The 18812-nt window shown below is 55.0% G+C and overlaps 6 non-coding genes and 3 pseudogenes across 6 annotated transcripts; all 9 read left to right on the top strand.

Moving 5' to 3' along the window:
• The first annotated feature begins 1179 nt into the window (after positions 1 to 1179).
• On the top strand, positions 1180 to 1298 carry LOC125992911 (5S ribosomal RNA). The gene has a single exon (XR_007489858.1). It is a non-coding gene; the product is annotated as a 5S ribosomal RNA (ribosomal RNA).
• Positions 1299 to 2170: 872 nt separating this feature from the next.
• On the top strand, positions 2171 to 2289 carry LOC125992882 (5S ribosomal RNA; annotated as a pseudogene).
• An 843-nt stretch (positions 2290 to 3132) lies between these two features.
• LOC125992845 (5S ribosomal RNA) lies at positions 3133 to 3251 on the top strand. Its single transcript, XR_007489841.1, has one exon. It is a non-coding gene; the product is annotated as a 5S ribosomal RNA (ribosomal RNA).
• Positions 3252 to 6300: 3049 nt separating this feature from the next.
• On the top strand, positions 6301 to 6419 carry LOC125992898 (5S ribosomal RNA). The gene has a single exon (XR_007489853.1). It is a non-coding gene; the product is annotated as a 5S ribosomal RNA (ribosomal RNA).
• An 872-nt stretch (positions 6420 to 7291) lies between these two features.
• On the top strand, positions 7292 to 7410 carry LOC125992881 (5S ribosomal RNA; annotated as a pseudogene).
• Positions 7411 to 8253: 843 nt separating this feature from the next.
• LOC125992844 (5S ribosomal RNA) lies at positions 8254 to 8372 on the top strand. The gene has a single exon (XR_007489840.1). It is a non-coding gene; the product is annotated as a 5S ribosomal RNA (ribosomal RNA).
• A 5440-nt stretch (positions 8373 to 13812) lies between these two features.
• LOC125992887 (5S ribosomal RNA) lies at positions 13813 to 13931 on the top strand. Its single transcript, XR_007489852.1, has one exon. It is a non-coding gene; the product is annotated as a 5S ribosomal RNA (ribosomal RNA).
• An 872-nt stretch (positions 13932 to 14803) lies between these two features.
• LOC125992880 (5S ribosomal RNA) lies at positions 14804 to 14922 on the top strand (annotated as a pseudogene).
• An 843-nt stretch (positions 14923 to 15765) lies between these two features.
• LOC125992843 (5S ribosomal RNA) lies at positions 15766 to 15884 on the top strand. The gene has a single exon (XR_007489839.1). It is a non-coding gene; the product is annotated as a 5S ribosomal RNA (ribosomal RNA).
• Positions 15885 to 18812: the final 2928 nt, after the last annotated feature.

Here is an 18812-nt window from a genome sequence, read left to right as displayed (position 1 = left end):
CGCGACTACCTCCGCGGTGCTTATAAACAACCGATCCGCTCGGCGGGGGCTATTTTCGGCCACTTGGCTCGTGCGCACGGCCTCCCGGATGTGCCGGGCGGGTGCGCGAGCTCGCCGGCCGCTGGAAGTCGAATGAGGCGCCGCGACCACCTCCGCGGTGCTTATAAACAGCCGATCCGCTCGGCAGGGGCTATTTTCGGCCACTTGGCTCGTGCGCACGGCCTCCCGGATGTGCCGGGCGGGTGCGCGAGCTCGCCGGCCGCTGGAAGTCGAATGAGGCGCCCGACCACCTCCGCGGTGCTTATAAACAGCCGATCCGCTCGGCGGGGGCTATTTTCGGCCACTTGGCTCGTGCGCACGGCCTCCCGGATGTGCCGGGCGGGTGCGCGAGCTCGCCGGCCGCTGGAAGTCGAATGAGGCGCCGCGACCACCTCCGCGGTGCTTATAAACAGCCGATCCGCTCGGCGGGGGCTATTTTCGGCCACTTGGCTCGTGCGCACGGCCTCCCGGATGTGCCGGGCGGGTGCGCGAGCTCGCCGGCCGCTGGAAGTCCAATGAGGCGCCGCGATCTCCTCCGCGGTGCTTATAAAGTGCCGATCCGCTCGGCTTGGAGCTATTTCCGGCCTCCCGTTGGTGCCGGGCGGCGTGCGCGAGCTCGCCGGCCGCGATCTCCTCCGCGGTGCTTATAAACAGCAGCATGCGCACGGCCTCCCAGAATTTGAACACATTTCGTCAATAAATTTCGCATATTGAATTTTGAAGTTTAATATAATGCAACAATTGAGCTCGACTTATACAAAGGATATATCATAAAATCGTAAATTTCCGTCGAATTTTAGGGGGTCGACTTATACACCGAGTCGACCTGTACACCGGCAAATACGGTAAATACGATTAAATAAAATGATACGACTGGCATAAAAACAAATATAAACCACATAAAAATAAAAGTCACCATTACGTTGAATTATTGGGAGCACCGAGCTTGTTTCTCAGAAACGAGCCGGTCCCATCCAGGCGTAATCGGAGACAATGAAACCCGAAGTGGTTAAGGTTTGTCTTTTAATGCAGGATGCTTGGTCTCCATGTGCCGAAGCAGTTTTGAAGGCTTCATTGGCTCGCTCGCTAGTTTCAGGGGCGATTGTGTCTATAAAATGCAAAATGTTGGGTCACCTCACGGCTTACGGCCATACTACCCTGAGAACGCCCGATCTCGTCCGATCTCGGAAGCTAAGCAGGGTCGGGCCTGGTTAGTACTTGGATGGGAGACCGCCTGGGAATACCAGGTGCTGTAAGCTTTTTCTTTTTCTTATGTGCACTTCAATCGTTTAAGAAGCTATTTTTTACAACACCCATCACGAATGGCATCCGGAAACAGCAAGCCTAATTTAAACTCCGACATTGAAACTATAACACGAGTTTGAAAGCTATATTATGTGGTGACATCCACAGCATTGTAGTTAAATTTTTTACCGCTAGAGAGCAGACTATGTACAGTGAGCATGGCTCCCTGTGAACTCAAAGCAGCAGGCTTGACTTGTAAAAGAACCCAACACAACACTTCCATGAAGTAATTGTACTAAGTTCATTTTGTTTTTCCTTATTTAATCACTTCACTGGTTTCTTTTATATCAAACAAATTGTTTTAGGTTATTCACCTGACATGTTGATCCATCAGCTGATAAAGACGCGTCACCATCACATCTGTGACACTCTGATGAAGGCGGAAGAAACCGCCGAAACATGTCAGGTGAATAACCTAAAACAATTTGTTTGATATAAAAGAAACCAGTGAAGTGACTTCCATGAAGTGTTTTTAAACTTTTCAAGGCATTTATTTTGATTCAGCAAAATGCAGGTCGCAACGGCAAATTCGTGCTACCGCATAAAAAGCTGTCAATAACTTTTCATGATAGCCATGTTTCCAGAAAACACCAAAAGCCTTGGAAGAAAGCCTGTTTCGGCCCTGGTTGTAAAAAAAACAAAAAAAAAACAAAAGGGAAGGGTGACCGTCCGGGAATACCAGGTGCTGAAAGCCTTTTTTTTTTTTTTTTTTCCCACGTCAATTGTGAAAGGAAACTTTTACCACAGCCATCAAGTCCCGCCGCTGCTTGGCATGGTTTCAGGGGCGATTGTGTCTATAAAATGAAAAATTCTGAGCGGTCTCACGGCTTACGGCAATACTACCCTGAGAGCGCCCGCTCTCGTCCGACCTCGGAGGCTAAGCAGGGTCGGGCCTGGTTAGTACTTGGATGGGAGACCGCCTGGGAATACCAGTTACCGTAAGCTTTTTTTTTTTTTTTTTTTTTCTTATGTGCACTTCAATCGTTTAAGCCAAGAACTTTTTACAGCACCCATCACGAATGGCATTCGGAAACTGCAAGCCTAGTTTGAACTCCGACACTGAAACTACAACACGAGTTTAAAACCTACATTGTGTGGCGACAGCCATAGCATTGCAGTTCACGTTTTTACCGCTAGAGGACAGACTATGTACAGTGAATAAAGAGCATGGCTCCCTGTGAACTCAAAGCAGCAGTCTTTACTTGTAAAAGAACCCAGCACAACACATTGCGCTTCCATGTAGTGTTTTTACCTTTTTCATGACATTTATTTTGATACAGCCAAATGCAGGTTTTGTGCACTTCACTTTTCCGTTGGGCATTCGCGTAGAACCCTATTCCAGTTACGGCCAGATTCTTTTAGACTAGTGGTCCCCAAACTTTCTTGCGCCACGGACCGGCTACGCGTCAGAAATATTTTTGCGGACCTGCGTTTATATATATAAATAAACAATAAATCTATATAAATAAATACTACATTTATAATACATATATATAAATAGGATTAAATAAAATGATACGACTGGCATAAAAACAAATATAAACCACATAAAAATAAAAGTCACCATTACGTTGAATTATTGGGAGCACCGAGCTTGTTTCTCAGAAACGAGCCGGTCCCATCCAGGCGTAATCGGAGACAATGAAACCCGAAGTGGTTAAGGTTTGTCTTTTAATGCAGGATGCTTGGTCTCCATGTGCCGAAGCAGTTTTGAAGGCTTCATTGGCTTGCTCGCTAGTTTCAGGGGCGATTGTGTCTATAAAATGCAAAATGTTGGGTCACCTCACGGCTTACGGCCATACTACCCTGAGTACGCCTGATCTCGTCTTATCTCGGAAGCTAAGCAGGGTCGGGCCTGGTTAGTACTTGGATGGGAGACTGCCTGGGAATACCAGGTGCTGTAAGCTTTTTCTTTTTCTTATGTGCACTTCAAGCTCTTTTTTTTTTTTTTTTTTTTCTTATGTGCACTTCAATCGTTTAAGCCAAGACCTTTTTACAACACCCATCACGAATGGCATTCGGAAACTGCAAGCCTAGTTTGAACTCCGACACTGAAACTACAACACGAGTTCAAAACCTCTATGTACAGTGAATAAAGAGCATGGCTCCCTGTGAACTCAAAGCAGCAGTCTTTACTTGTAAAAGAACCCAGCACAACACATTGCGCTTCCATGTAGTGTTTTTACCTTTTTCATGACATTTATTTTGATACAGCCAAATGCAGGTTTTGTGCACTTCACTTTTCCGTTGGGCATTCGCGTAGAACCCTATTCCAGTTACGGCCAGATTCTTTTAGACTAGTGGTCCCCAACCTTTCTTGCGCCACGGACCGGCTACGCGTCAGAAATATTTTTGCGGACCTGCCTTTATATATATAAATAAACAATAAATCAATATAAATAAATACTACATTTATAATAAGTATATATACCGTATTTGCCGGTGTATTGGTCGACCTTTTTCGATCCAAAATCGACCGAAAAAAATCGACCTCGACTTATACACCGAGTCATAAAATTTAACTTCGTATTCATCGCTTCAAATGTGATGGTAACCAAGGCCGTTTCTCATGCATCTCATTGTGCGTTGCACTTAGAAAATTTGAACCGGGCGGCGTGCGCGAGTGCGCGGCCCGCTGGAAGTCGAATGAGGCGCCGCGACCACCTCCGCGGTGCTTATAAACCGCCGATCCGCTCGGCGGGGGCTATTTTCGGCCACTTGGCTCGTGCGCACGGCCTCCCGGATGTGCCGGGCGGGTGCGCGAGCTCGCCGGCCGCTGGAAGTCGAATGAGGCGCCGCGACCACCTCCGCGGTGCTTATAAACAGCCGATCCGCTCGGCGGGGGCTATTTTCGGCCACTTGGCTCGTGCGCACGGCCTCCCGGATGTGCCGGGCGGGTGCGCGAGCTCGCCGGCCGCTGGAAGTCGAATGAGGCGCCGCGACCACCTCCGCGGTGCTTATAAACAGCCGATCCGCTCGGCGGGGGCTATTTTCGGCCACTTGGCTCGTGCGCACGGCCTCCCGGATGTGCCGGGCGGGTGCGCGAGCTCGCCGGCCGCTGGAAGTCGAATGAGGCGCCGCGACCACCTCCGCGGTGCTTATAAACAGCCGATCCGCTCGGCGGGGGCTATTTTCGGCCACTTGGCTCGTGCGCACGGCCTCCCGGATGTGCCGGGCGGGTGCGCGAGCTCGCCGACCGCTGTAAGTCGAATGAGGCGCCGCGACCACCTCCGCGGTGCTTATAAACAGCCGATCCGCTCGGCGGGGGCTATTTTCGGCCACTTGGCTCGTGCGCACGGCCTCCCGGATGTGCCGGGCGGGTGCGCGAGCTCGCCGGCCGCTGGAAGTCGAATGAGGCGCCGCGACCACCTCCGCGGTGCTTATAAACAGCCGATCCGCTCGGCGGGGGCTATTTTCGGCCACTTGGCTCGTGCGCACGGCCTCCCGGATGTGCCGGGCGGGTGCGCGAGCTCGCCGGAAGTCGAATGAGGCGCCGCGACCACCTCCGCGGTGCTTATAAACAGCCGATCCGCTCGGCGGGGGCTATTTTCGGCCACTTGGCTCGTGCGCACGGCCTCCCGGATGTGCCGGGCGGGTGCGCGAGCTCGCCGGCCGCTGGAAGTCGAATGAGGCGCCGCGACCACCTCCGCGGTGCTTATAAACAGCCGATCCGCTCGGCGGGGGCTATTTTCGGCCACTTGGCTCGTGCGCACGGCCTCCCGGATGTGCCGGGCGGGTGCGCGAGCTCGCCGGCCGCTGGAAGTCGAATGAGGCGCCGCGACCACCTCCGCGGTGCTTATAAACAGCCGATCCGCTAGGCGGGGGCTATTTTCGGCCACTTGGCTCGTGCGCACGGCCTCCCGGATGTGCCGGGCGGGTGCGCGAGCTCGCCGGCCGCTGGAAGTCGAATGAGGCGCCGCGACCACCTCCGCGGTGCTTATAAACAGCCGATCCGCTCGGCGGGGGCTATTTTCGGCCACTTGGCTCGTGCGCACGGCCTCCCGGATGTGCCGGGCGGGTGCGCGAGCTCGCCGGCCGCTGGAAGTCGAATGAGGCGCCGCGACCACCTCCGCGGTGCTTATAAACAGCCGATCCGCTCGGCGGGGGCTATTTTCGGCCACTTGGCTCGTGCGCACGGCCTCCCGGATGTGCCGGGCGGGTGCGCGAGCTCGCCGGCCGCTGGAAGTCGAATGAGGCGCCGCGACCACCTCCGCGGTGCTTATAAACAGCCGATCCGCTCGGCGGGGGCTATTTTCGGCCACTTGGCTCGTGCGCACGGCCTCCCGGATGTGCCGGGCGGGTGCGCGAGCTCGCCGGCCGCTGGAAGTCGAATGAGGCGCCGCGATCTCCTCCGCGGTGCTTATAAAGTGCCGATCCGCTCGGCTTGGAGCTATTTCCGGCCTCCCGTTGGTGCCGGGCGGCGTGCGCGAGCTCGCCGGCCGCGATCTCCTCCGCGGTGCTTATAAACAGCAGCATGCGCACGGCCTCCCAGAATTTGAACACATTTCGTCAATAAATTTCGCATATTGAATTTTGAAGTTTAATATAATGCAACAATTGAGCTCGACTTATACAAAGGATATATCATAAAATCGTAAATTTCCGTCGAATTTTAGGGGGTCGACTTATACACCGAGTCGACCTGTACACCGGCAAATACGGTAAATACGATTAAATAAAATGATACGACTGGCATAAAAACAAATATAAACCACATAAAAATAAAAGTCACCATTACGTTGAATTATTGGGAGCACCGAGCTTGTTTCTCAGAAACGAGCCGGTCCCATCCAGGCGTAATCGGAGACAATGAAACCCGAAGTGGTTAAGGTTTGTCTTTTAATGCAGGATGCTTGGTCTCCATGTGCCGAAGCAGTTTTGAAGGCTTCATTGGCTCGCTCGCTAGTTTCAGGGGCGATTGTGTCTATAAAATGCAAAATGTTGGGTCACCTCACGGCTTACGGCCATACTACCCTGAGAACGCCCGATCTCGTCCGATCTCGGAAGCTAAGCAGGGTCGGGCCTGGTTAGTACTTGGATGGGAGACCGCCTGGGAATACCAGGTGCTGTAAGCTTTTTCTTTTCTTATGTGCACTTCAATCGTTTAAGAAGCTATTTTTTACAACACCCATCACGAATGGCATCCGGAAACAGCAAGCCTAATTTAAACTCCGACATTGAAACTATAACACGAGTTTGAAAGCTATATTATGTGGTGACATCCACAGCATTGTAGTTAAATTTTTTACCGCTAGAGAGCAGACTATGTACAGTGAGCATGGCTCCCTGTGAACTCAAAGCAGCAGGCTTGACTTGTAAAAGAACCCAACACAACACTTCCATGAAGTAATTGTACTAAGTTCATTCTGTTTTTCCTTATTTAATCACTTCACTGGTTTCTTTTATATCAAACAAATTGTTTTAGGTTATTCACCTGACATGTTTATCCATCAGCTGATAAAGACGCGTCACCATCACATCTGTGACACTCTGATGAAGGCGGAAGAAACCGCCGAAACATGTCAGGTGAATAACCTAAAACAATTTGTTTGATATAAAAGAAACCAGTGAAGTGACTTCCATGAAGTGTTTTTAAACTTTTCAAGGCATTTATTTTGATTCAGCAAAATGCAGGTCGCAACGGCAAATTCGTGCTACCGCATAAAAAGCTGTCAATAACTTTTCATGATAGCCATGTTTCCAGAAAACACCAAAAGCCTTGGAAGAAAGCCTGTTTCGGCCCTGGTTGTAAAAAAAACAAAAAAAAAAAAACAAAAGGGAAGGGTGACCGTCCGGGAATACCAGGTGCTGAAAGCCTTTTTTTTTTTTTTTTCCCACGTCAATTGTGAAAGGAAACTTTTACCACAGCCATCAAGTCCCGCCGCTGCTTGGCATGGTTTCAGGGGCGATTGTGTCTATAAAATGAAAAATTCTGAGCGGTCTCACGGCTTACGGCAATACTACCCTGAGAGCGCCCGCTCTCGTCCGACCTCGGAGGCTAAGCAGGGTCGGGCCTGGTTAGTACTTGGATGGGAGACCGCCTGGGAATACCAGTTACCGTAAGCTTTTTTTTTTTTTTTTTTTTTCTTATGTGCACTTCAATCGTTTAAGCCAAGAACTTTTTACAGCACCCATCACGAATGGCATTCGGAAACTGCAAGCCTAGTTTGAACTCCGACACTGAAACTACAACACGAGTTTAAAACCTACATTGTGTGGCGACAGCCATAGCATTGCAGTTCACGTTTTTACCGCTAGAGGACAGACTATGTACAGTGAATAAAGAGCATGGCTCCCTGTGAACTCAAAGCAGCAGTCTTTACTTGTAAAAGAACCCAGCACAACACATTGCGCTTCCATGTAGTGTTTTTACCTTTTTCATGACATTTATTTTGATACAGCCAAATGCAGGTTTTGTGCACTTCACTTTTCCGTTGGGCATTCGCGTAGAACCCTATTCCAGTTACGGCCAGATTCTTTTAGACTAGTGGTCCCCAAACTTTCTTGCGCCACGGACCGGCTACGCGTCAGAAATATTTTTGCGGACCTGCGTTTATATATATAAATAAACAATAAATCTATATAAATAAATACTACATTTATAATACATATATATAAATAGGATTAAATAAAATGATACGACTGGCATAAAAACAAATATAAACCACATAAAAATAAAAGTCACCATTACGTTGAATTATTGGGAGCACCGAGCTTGTTTCTCAGAAACGAGCCGGTCCCATCCAGGCGTAATCGGAGACAATGAAACCCGAAGTGGTTAAGGTTTGTCTTTTAATGCAGGATGCTTGGTCTCCATGTGCCGAAGCAGTTTTGAAGGCTTCATTGGCTTGCTCGCTAGTTTCAGGGGCGATTGTGTCTATAAAATGCAAAATGTTGGGTCACCTCACGGCTTACGGCCATACTACCCTGAGTACGCCTGATCTCGTCTTATCTCGGAAGCTAAGCAGGGTCGGGCCTGGTTAGTACTTGGATGGGAGACTGCCTGGGAATACCAGGTGCTGTAAGCTTTTTCTTTTTCTTATGTGCACTTCAAGCTCTTTTTTTTTTTTTTTTTTTTTCTTATGTGCACTTCAATCGTTTAAGCCAAGACCTTTTTACAACACCCATCACGAATGGCATTCGGAAACTGCAAGCCTAGTTTGAACTCCGACACTGAAACTACAACACGAGTTCAAAACCTCTATGTACAGTGAATAAAGAGCATGGCTCCCTGTGAACTCAAAGCAGCAGTCTTTACTTGTAAAAGAACCCAGCACAACACATTGCGCTTCCATGTAGTGTTTTTACCTTTTTCATGACATTTATTTTGATACAGCCAAATGCAGGTTTTGTGCACTTCACTTTTCCGTTGGGCATTCGCGTAGAACCCTATTCCAGTTACGGCCAGATTCTTTTAGACTAGTGGTCCCCAACCTTTCTTGCGCCACGGACCGGCTACGCGTCAGAAATATTTTTGCGGACCTGCCTTTATATATATAAATAAACAATAAATCAATATAAATAAATACTACATTTATAATAAGTATATATACCGTATTTGCCGGTGTATTGGTCGACCTTTTTCGATCCAAAATCGACCGAAAAAAATCGACCTCGACTTATACACCGAGTCATAAAATTTAACTTCGTATTCATCGCTTCAAATGTGATGGTAACCAAGGCCGTTTCTCATGCATCTCATTGTGCGTTGCACTTAGAAAATTTGAACCGGGCGGCGTGCGCGAGTGCGCGGCCCGCTGGAAGTCGAATGAGGCGCCGCGACCACCTCCGCGGTGCTTATAAACCGCCGATCCGCTCGGCGGGGGCTATTTTCGGCCACTTGGCTCGTGCGCACGGCCTCCCGGATGTGCCGGGCGGGTGCGCGAGCTCGCCGGCCGCTGGAAGTCGAATGAGGCGCCGCGACCACCTCCGCGGTGCTTATAAACAGCCGATCCGCTCGGCGGGGGCTATTTTCGGCCACTTGGCTCGTGCGCACGGCCTCCCGGATGTGCCGGGCGGGTGCGCGAGCTCGCCGGCCGCTGGAAGTCGAATGAGGCGCCGCGACCACCTCCGCGGTGCTTATAAACAGCCGATCCGCTCGGCGGGGGCTATTTTCGGCCACTTGGCTCGTGCGCACGGCCTCCCGGATGTGCCGGGCGGGTGCGCGAGCTCGCCGGCCGCTGGAAGTCGAATGAGGCGCCGCGACCACCTCCGCGGTGCTTATAAACAGCCGATCCGCTCGGCGGGGGCTATTTTCGGCCACTTGGCTCGTGCGCACGGCCTCCCGGATGTGCCGGGCGGGTGCGCGAGCTCGCCGACCGCTGTAAGTCGAATGAGGCGCCGCGACCACCTCCGCGGTGCTTATAAACAGCCGATCCGCTCGGCGGGGGCTATTTTCGGCCACTTGGCTCGTGCGCACGGCCTCCCGGATGTGCCGGGCGGGTGCGCGAGCTCGCCGGCCGCTGGAAGTCGAATGAGGCGCCGCGACCACCTCCGCGGTGCTTATAAACAGCCGATCCGCTCTGCGGGGGCTATTTTCGGCCACTTGACTCGTGCGCACGGCCTCCCGGATGTGCCGGGCGGGTGCGCGAGCTCGCCGGAAGTCGAATGAGGCGCCGCGACCACCTCCGCGGTGCTTATAAACAGCCGATCCGCTCGGCGGGGGCTATTTTCGGCCACTTGGCTCGTGCGCACGGCCTCCCGGATGTGCCGGGCGGGTGCGCGAGCTCGCCGGCCGCTGGAAGTCGAATGAGGCGCCGCGACCACCTCCGCGGTGCTTATAAACAGCCGATCCGCTCGGCGGGGGCTATTTTCGGCCACTTGGCTCGTGCGCACGGCCTCCCGGATGTGCCGGGCGGGTGCGCGATCTCGCCGGCCGCTGGAAGTCGAATGAGGCGCCGCGACCACCTCCGCGGTGCTTATAAACCGCCGATCCGCTCGGCGGGGGCTATTTTCGGCCACTTGGCTCGTGCGCACGGCCTCCCGGATGTGCCGGGCGGGTGCGCGAGCTCGCCGGCCGCTGGAAGTCGAATGAGGCGCCGCGACCACCTCCGCGGTGCTTATAAACAGCCGATCCGCTCGGCGGGGGCTATTTTCGGCCACTTGGCTCGTGCGCACGGCCTCCCGGATGTGCCGGGCGGGTGCGCGAGCTCGCCGGCCGCTGGAAGTCGAATGAGGCGCCGCGACCACCTCCGCGGTGCTTATAAACAGCCGATCCGCTCGGCGGGGGCTATTTTCGGCCACTTGGCTCGTGCGCACGGCCTCCCGGATGTGCCGGGCGGGTGCGCGAGCTCGCCGGCCGCTGGAAGTCGAATGAGGCGCCGCGACCACCTCCGCGGTGCTTATAAACAGCCGATCCGCTCGGCGGGGGCTATTTTCGGCCACTTGGCTCGTGCGCACGGCCTCCCGGATGTGCCGGGCGGGTGCGCGAGCTCGCCGACCGCTGTAAGTCGAATGAGGCGCCGCGACCACCTCCGCGGTGCTTATAAACAGCCGATCCGCTCGGCGGGGGCTATTTTCGGCCACTTGGCTCGTGCGCACGGCCTCCCGGATGTGCCGGGCGGGTGCGCGAGCTCGCCGGCCGCTGGAAGTCGAATGAGGCGCCGCGACCACCTCCGCGGTGCTTATAAACAGCCGATCCGCTCGGCGGGGGCTATTTTCGGCCACTTGGCTCGTGCGCACGGCCTCCCGGATGTGCCGGGCGGGTGTGCGAGCTCGCCGGAAGTCGAATGAGGCGCCGCGACCACCTCCGCGGTGCTTATAAACAGCCGATCCGCTCGGCGGGGGCTATTTTCGGCCACTTGGCTCGTGCGCACGGCCTCCCGGATGTGCCGGGCGGGTGCGCGAGCTCGCCGGCCGCTGGAAGTCGAATGAGGCGCCGCGACCACCTCCGCGGTGCTTATAAACAGCCGATCCGCTCGGCGGGGGCTATTTTCGGCCACTTGGCTCGTGCGCACGGCCTCCCGGATGTGCCGGGCGGGTGCGCGATCTCGCCGGCCGCTGGAAGTCGAATGAGGCGCCGCGACCACCTCCGCGGTGCTTATAAACAGCCGATCCGCTCGGCGGGGGCTATTTTCGGCCACTTGGCTCGTGCGCACGGCCTCCCGGATGTGCCGGGCGGGTGCGCGAGCTCGCGAGCTCGCCGGAAGTCGAATGAGGCGCCGCGACCACCTCCGCGGTGCTTATAAACAGCCGATCCGCTCGGCGGGGGCTATTTTCGGCCACTTGGCTCGTGCGCACGGCCTCCCGGATGTGCCGGGCGGGTGCGCGAGCTCGCCGGCCGCTGGAAGTCGAATGAGGCGCCGCGACCACCTCCGCGGTGCTTATAAACAGCCGATCCGCTCGGCGGGGGCTATTTTCGGCCACTTGGCTCGTGCGCACGGCCTCCCGGATGTGCCGGGCGGGTGCGCGAGCTCGCCGGCCGCTTGAAGTCGAATGAGGCGCCGCGACCACCTCCGCGGTGCTTATAAACAGCCGATCCGCTCGGCGGGGGCTATTTTCGGCCACTTGGCTCGTGCGCACGGCCTCCCGGATGTGCCGGGCGGGTGCGCGAGCTCGCCGCCCGCCGGAAGTCGAATGAGGCGCCGCGACCACCTCCGCGGTGCTTATAAACAGCCGATCCGCTCGGCGGGGGCTATTTTCGGCCACTTGGCTCGTGCGCACGGCCTCCCGGATGTGCCGGGCGGGTGCGCGAGCTCGCCGGCCGCTGGAAGTCGAATGAGGCGCCGCGACCACCTCCGCGGTGCTTATAAACAGCCGATCCGCTCGGCGGGGGCTATTTTCGGCCACTTGACTCGTGCGCACGGCCTCCCGGATGTGCCGGGCGGGTGCGCGAGCTCGCCGGCCGCTGGAAGTCGAATGAGGCGCCGCGACCACCTCCGCGGTGCTTATAAACAGCCGATCCGCTCGGCGGGGGCTATTTTCGGCCACTTGGCTCGTGCGCACGGCCTCCCGGATGTGCCGGGCGGGTGCGCGAGCTCGCCGGCCGCTGGAAGTCGAATGAGGCGCCGCGACCACCTCCGCGGTGCTTATAAACAGCCGATCCGCTCGGCGGGGGCTATTTTCGGCCACTTGGCTCGTGCGCACGGCCTCCCGGATGTGCCGGGCGGGTGCGCGAGCTCGCCGGCCGTTGGAAGTCGAATGAGGCGCCGCGACCACCTCCGCGGTGCTTATAAACAGCCGATCCGCTCGGCGGGGGCTATTTTCGGCCACTTGGCTCGTGCGCACGGCCTCTCGGATGGGCCGGGCGGGTGCGCGAGCTCGCCGGCCGCTGGAAGTCGAATGAGGCGCCGCGACTACCTCCGCGGTGCTTATAAACAACCGATCCGCTCGGCGGGGGCTATTTTCGGCCACTTGGCTCGTGCGCACGGCCTCCCGGATGTGCCGGGCGGGTGCGCGAGCTCGCCGGCCGCTGGAAGTCGAATGAGGCGCCGCGACCACCTCCGCGGTGCTTATAAACAGCCGATCCGCTCGGCAGGGGCTATTTTCGGCCACTTGGCTCGTGCGCACGGCCTCCCGGATGTGCCGGGCGGGTGCGCGAGCTCGCCGGCCGCTGGAAGTCGAATGAGGCGCCCGACCACCTCCGCGGTGCTTATAAACAGCCGATCCGCTAGGCGGGGGCTATTTTCGGCCACTTGGCTCGTGCGCACGGCCTCCCGGATGTGCCGGGCGGGTGCGCGAGCTCGCCGGCCGCTGGAAGTCGAATGAGGCGCCGCGACCACCTCCGCGGTGCTTATAAACAGCCGATCCGCTCGGCGGGGGCTATTTTCGGCCACTTGGCTCGTGCGCACGGCCTCCCGGATGTGCCGGGCGGGTGCGCGAGCTCGCCGGCCGCTGGAAGTCCAATGAGGCGCCGCGATCTCCTCCGCGGTGCTTATAAAGTGCCGATCCGCTCGGCTTGGAGCTATTTCCGGCCTCCCGTTGGTGCCGGGCGGCGTGCGCGAGCTCGCCGGCCGCGATCTCCTCCGCGGTGCTTATAAACAGCAGCATGCGCACGGCCTCCCAGAATTTGAACACATTTCGTCAATAAATTTCGCATATTGAATTTTGAAGTTTAATATAATGCAACAATTGAGCTCGACTTATACAAAGGATATATCATAAAATCGTAAATTTCCGTCGAATTTTAGGGGGTCGACTTATACACCGAGTCGACCTGTACACCGGCAAATACGGTAAATACGATTAAATAAAATGATACGACTGGCATAAAAACAAATATAAACCACATAAAAATAAAAGTCACCATTACGTTGAATTATTGGGAGCACCGAGCTTGTTTCTCAGAAACGAGCCGGTCCCATCCAGGCGTAATCGGAGACAATGAAACCCGAAGTGGTTAAGGTTTGTCTTTTAATGCAGGATGCTTGGTCTCCATGTGCCGAAGCAGTTTTGAAGGCTTCATTGGCTCGCTCGCTAGTTTCAGGGGCGATTGTGTCTATAAAATGCAAAATGTTGGGTCACCTCACGGCTTACGGCCATACTACCCTGAGAACGCCCGATCTCGTCCGATCTCGGAAGCTAAGCAGGGTCGGGCCTGGTTAGTACTTGGATGGGAGACCGCCTGGGAATACCAGGTGCTGTAAGCTTTTTCTTTTTCTTATGTGCACTTCAATCGTTTAAGAAGCTATTTTTTACAACACCCATCACGAATGGCATCCGGAAACAGCAAGCCTAATTTAAACTCCGACATTGAAACTATAACACGAGTTTGAAAGCTATATTATGTGGTGACATCCACAGCATTGTAGTTAAATTTTTTACCGCTAGAGAGCAGACTATGTACAGTGAGCATGGCTCCCTGTGAACTCAAAGCAGCAGGCTTGACTTGTAAAAGAACCCAACACAACACTTCCATGAAGTAATTGTACTAAGTTCATTTTGTTTTTCCTTATTTAATCACTTCACTGGTTTCTTTTATATCAAACAAATTGTTTTAGGTTATTCACCTGACATGTTGATCCATCAGCTGATAAAGACGCGTCACCATCACATCTGTGACACTCTGATGAAGGCGGAAGAAACCGCCGAAACATGTCAGGTGAATAACCTAAAACAATTTGTTTGATATAAAAGAAACCAGTGAAGTGACTTCCATGAAGTGTTTTTAAACTTTTCAAGGCATTTATTTTGATTCAGCAAAATGCAGGTCGCAACGGCAAATTCGTGCTACCGCATAAAAAGCTGTCAATAACTTTTCATGATAGCCATGTTTCCAGAAAACACCAAAAGCCTTGGAAGAAAGCCTGTTTCGGCCCTGGTTGTAAAAAAAACAAAAAAAAAACAAAAGGGAAGGGTGACCGTCCGGGAATACCAGGTGCTGAAAGCCTTTTTTTTTTTTTTTTTTCCCACGTCAATTGTGAAAGGAAACTTTTACCACAGCCATCAAGTCCCGCCGCTGCTTGGCATGGTTTCAGGGGCGATTGTGTCTATAAAATGAAAAATTCTGAGCGGTCTCACGGCTTACGGCAATACTACCCTGAGAGCGCCCGCTCTCGTCCGACCTCGGAGGCTAAGCAGGGTCGGGCCTGGTTAGTACTTGGATGGGAGACCGCCTGGGAATACCAGTTACCGTAAGCTTTTTTTTTTTTTTTTTTTTTCTTATGTGCACTTCAATCGTTTAAGCCAAGAACTTTTTACAGCACCCATCACGAATGGCATTCGGAAACTGCAAGCCTAGTTTGAACTCCGACACTGAAACTACAACACGAGTTTAAAACCTACATTGTGTGGCGACAGCCATAGCATTGCAGTTCACGTTTTTACCGCTAGAGGACAGACTATGTACAGTGAATAAAGAGCATGGCTCCCTGTGAACTCAAAGCAGCAGTCTTTACTTGTAAAAGAACCCAGCACAACACATTGCGCTTCCATGTAGTGTTTTTACCTTTTTCATGACATTTATTTTGATACAGCCAAATGCAGGTTTTGTGCACTTCACTTTTCCGTTGGGCATTCGCGTAGAACCCTATTCCAGTTACGGCCAGATTCTTTTAGACTAGTGGTCCCCAAACTTTCTTGCGCCACGGACCGGCTACGCGTCAGAAATATTTTTGCGGACCTGCGTTTATATATATAAATAAACAATAAATCTATATAAATAAATACTACATTTATAATACATATATATAAATAGGATTAAATAAAATGATACGACTGGCATAAAAACAAATATAAACCACATAAAAATAAAAGTCACCATTACGTTGAATTATTGGGAGCACCGAGCTTGTTTCTCAGAAACGAGCCGGTCCCATCCAGGCGTAATCGGAGACAATGAAACCCGAAGTGGTTAAGGTTTGTCTTTTAATGCAGGATGCTTGGTCTCCATGTGCCGAAGCAGTTTTGAAGGCTTCATTGGCTTGCTCGCTAGTTTCAGGGGCGATTGTGTCTATAAAATGCAAAATGTTGGGTCACCTCACGGCTTACGGCCATACTACCCTGAGTACGCCTGATCTCGTCTTATCTCGGAAGCTAAGCAGGGTCGGGCCTGGTTAGTACTTGGATGGGAGACTGCCTGGGAATACCAGGTGCTGTAAGCTTTTTCTTTTTCTTATGTGCACTTCAAGCTCTTTTTTTTTTTTTTTTTTTTCTTATGTGCACTTCAATCGTTTAAGCCAAGACCTTTTTACAACACCCATCACGAATGGCATTCGGAAACTGCAAGCCTAGTTTGAACTCCGACACTGAAACTACAACACGAGTTCAAAACCTCTATGTACAGTGAATAAAGAGCATGGCTCCCTGTGAACTCAAAGCAGCAGTCTTTACTTGTAAAAGAACCCAGCACAACACATTGCGCTTCCATGTAGTGTTTTTACCTTTTTCATGACATTTATTTTGATACAGCCAAATGCAGGTTTTGTGCACTTCACTTTTCCGTTGGGCATTCGCGTAGAACCCTATTCCAGTTACGGCCAGATTCTTTTAGACTAGTGGTCCCCAACCTTTCTTGCGCCACGGACCGGCTACGCGTCAGAAATATTTTTGCGGACCTGCCTTTATATATATAAATAAACAATAAATCAATATAAATAAATACTACATTTATAATAAGTATATATACCGTATTTGCCGGTGTATTGGTCGACCTTTTTCGATCCAAAATCGACCGAAAAAAATCGACCTCGACTTATACACCGAGTCATAAAATTTAACTTCGTATTCATCGCTTCAAATGTGATGGTAACCAAGGCCGTTTCTCATGCATCTCATTGTGCGTTGCACTTAGAAAATTTGAACCGGGCGGCGTGCGCGAGTGCGCGGCCCGCTGGAAGTCGAATGAGGCGCCGCGACCACCTCCGCGGTGCTTATAAACCGCCGATCCGCTCGGCGGGGGCTATTTTCGGCCACTTGGCTCGTGCGCACGGCCTCCCGGATGTGCCGGGCGGGTGCGCGAGCTCGCCGGCCGCTGGAAGTCGAATGAGGCGCCGCGACCACCTCCGCGGTGCTTATAAACAGCCGATCCGCTCGGCGGGGGCTATTTTCGGCCACTTGGCTCGTGCGCACGGCCTCCCGGATGTGCCGGGCGGGTGCGCGAGCTCGCCGGCCGCTGGAAGTCGAATGAGGCGCCGCGACCACCTCCGCGGTGCTTATAAACAGCCGATCCGCTCGGCGGGGGCTATTTTCGGCCACTTGGCTCGTGCGCACGGCCTCCCGGATGTGCCGGGCGGGTGCGCGAGCTCGCCGGCCGCTGGAAGTCGAATGAGGCGCCGCGACCACCTCCGCGGTGCTTATAAACAGCCGATCCGCTCGGCGGGGGCTATTTTCGGCCACTTGGCTCGTGCGCACGGCCTCCCGGATGTGCCGGGCGGGTGCGCGAGCTCGCCGACCGCTGTAAGTCGAATGAGGCGCCGCGACCACCTCCGCGGTGCTTATAAACAGCCGATCCGCTCGGCGGGGGCTATTTTCGGCCACTTGGCTCGTGCGCACGGCCTCCCGGATGTGCCGGGCGGGTGCGCGAGCTCGCCGGCCGCTGGAAGTCGAATGAGGCGCCGCGACCACCTCCGCGGTGCTTATAAACAGCCGATCCGCTCGGCGGGGGCTATTTTCGGCCACTTGGCTCGTGCGCACGGCCTCCCGGATGTGCCGGGCGGGTGCGCGAGCTCGCCGGAAGTCGAATGAGGCGCCGCGACCACCTCCGCGGTGCTTATAAACAGCCGATCCGCTCGGCGGGGGCTATTTTCGGCCACTTGGCTCGTGCGCACGGCCTCCCGGATGTGCCGGGCGGGTGCGCGAGCTCGCCGGCCGCTGGAAGTCGAATGAGGCGCCGCGACCACCTCCGCGGTGCTTATAAACAGCCGATCCGCTCGGCGGGGGCTATTTTCGGCCACTTGGCTCGTGCGCACGGCCTCCCGGATGTGCCGGGCGGGTGCGCGAGCTCGCCGGCCGCTGGAAGTCGAATGAGGCGCCGCGACCACCTCCGCGGTGCTTATAAACAGCCGATCCGCTAGGCGGGGGCTATTTTCGGCCACTTGGCTCGTGCGCACGGCCTCCCGGATGTGCCGGGCGGGTGCGCGAGCTCGCCGGCCGCTGGAAGTCGAATGAGGCGCCCGACCACCTCCGCGGTGCTTATAAACAGCCGATCCGCTCGGCGGGGGCTATTTTCGGCCACTTGGCTCGTGCGCACGGCCTCCCGGATGTGCCGGGCGGGTGCGCGAGCTCGCCGGCCGCTGGAAGTCGAATGAGGCGCCGCGACCACCTCCGCGGTGCTTATAAACAGCCGATCCGCTCGGCGGGGGCTATTTTCGGCCACTTGGCTCGTGCGCACGGCCTCCCGGATGTGCCGGGCGGGTGCGCGAGCTCGCCGGCCGCTTGAAGTCGAATGAGGCGCCGCGACCACCTCCGCGGTGCTTATAAACAGCCGATCCGCTCGGCGGGGGCTATTTTCGGCCACTTGGCTCGTGCGCACGGCCTCCCGGATGTGCCGGGCGGGTGCGCGAGCTCGCCGCCCGCCGGAAGTCGAATGAGGCGCCGCGACCACCTCCGCGGTGCTTATAAACAGCCGATCCGCTCGGCGGGGGCTATTTTCGGCCACTTGGCTCGTGCGCACGGCCTCCCGGATGTGCCGGGCGGGTGCGCGAGCTCGCCGGCCGCTGGAAGTCGAATGAGGCGCCGCGACCACCTCCGCGGTGCTTATAAACAGCCGATCCGCTCGGCGGGGGCTATTTTCGGCCACTTGACTCGTGCGCACGGCCTCCCGGATGTGCCGGGCGGGTGCGCGAGCTCGCCGGCCGCTGGAAGTCGAATGAGGCGCCGCGACCACCTCCGCGGTGCTTATAAACAGCCGATCCGCTCGGCGGGGGCTATTTTCGGCCACTTGGCTCGTGCGCACGGCCTCCCGGATGTGCCGGGCGGGTGCGCGAGCTCGCCGGCCGCTGGAAGTCGAATGAGGCGCCGCGACCACCTCCGCGGTGCTTATAAACAGCCGATCCGCTCGGCGGGGGCTATTTTCGGCCACTTGGCTCGTG

Source organism: Syngnathus scovelli, unplaced genomic scaffold (genome assembly GCF_024217435.2).
Source record: "Syngnathus scovelli strain Florida unplaced genomic scaffold, RoL_Ssco_1.2 HiC_scaffold_24, whole genome shotgun sequence".
Lineage (NCBI taxonomy): Eukaryota > Metazoa > Chordata > Actinopteri > Syngnathiformes > Syngnathidae > Syngnathus > Syngnathus scovelli.
The sequence above is the reverse complement of the archived record's forward strand: the minus strand, read 5'-3'. Positions and strand labels throughout refer to the sequence as shown.